The following is a 1,166-nucleotide window of genomic DNA, read 5'->3' as shown; positions in this document are numbered from 1 at the left end:
GTAGAGAATCAAGAACCGAGTTACCTACCTACCTGGTGTACGACTTCCCCCGCTTCAAGGCAAAGGGGGGGGGGGGGGGGGGGGCAACTCGTGCAGAAGTGACGGCGCCAGGGACGGGAAGTGTTTTACTCCGATACCCTGGGATCCACCTTCACCATTCTCCTCCGTTTACTCTTCCAATCTCATCGTAAATTACCACCTAATGTCTGAATTATCATTATACCCTTATGTGTACCCTCTCCATCAATTTCACCGTAATATAGGTATTTTAACACCGCGCCTCGAGTGATCGCGATGATTGATGTTCCTAGATAATGAATTGAAGATTTTCATCAAGTTCCGATTTTCTTATCCAGAAACCTGTAAACCGAGTGCACCTAATGTCGCATTTGCTTAGTGTCCACCACATTAGACTTCTTTGTAATAGATTTACTTCCGGGAGAGAGTGGCAAGTATTGCACGTATACATGTGTATATATATATATATATATATACACATATAACTTTGTCAGGCGTTATCAAGGTATGAATACCTTAGGTTAATTTATATTTTTATTTTCACCGTTGTTTTCTTTTTTCACATTTGCTTCGGTAACACGAGTAGGGTCACAGCTCATCGACACCGCATTTCTCCAACGTATATACATAGATATAATAATACAAAGGGTAACCGCGATGTCACTTCAAGTTTATTTTATTTTATTTTATTCTTTCTCTACCTTTCATGACATTTAGTACCTTACGAAGTTACGCCTGTAATGCCATGTGATAGAATAACATCAATTCATCTGCTTTCTATTCCGCGGTAGGTACACATTAACTCACTCACCGTCGCCGTCGCGTGAGCAAGATCATGTGGAAGAAAGCTCCGACGGGGGCTGCACGTTCGTGACTTTGTACGTGGATATTTTTTTTTTTTTTTCAATTCATCCTTCGCGATGTTACATGATTGACAGATACGCGCGGCGGAGCTGAAAAAAGACTCCCCGCTCAACTTTGACGAGGGGCAAGAACGCGCGTCCGACTACCTGTAAGATGATGGTCATCACCAAGCGTGCGCGTAACAGGCAAATGGATCCGAGGAAGTGTATCTATAATGGTGAAATTTCTATTGTTCCAGTAAAATTCAGCATCAAAAGTACACACACGTGGTTACGGTAATTTAC

Source organism: Neodiprion lecontei, chromosome 4, assembly GCF_021901455.1.
Source record: "Neodiprion lecontei isolate iyNeoLeco1 chromosome 4, iyNeoLeco1.1, whole genome shotgun sequence".
Classification (NCBI taxonomy): domain Eukaryota; kingdom Metazoa; phylum Arthropoda; class Insecta; order Hymenoptera; family Diprionidae; genus Neodiprion; species Neodiprion lecontei.
The sequence above is the reverse complement of the archived record's forward strand: the minus strand, read 5'-3'. Positions refer to the sequence as shown.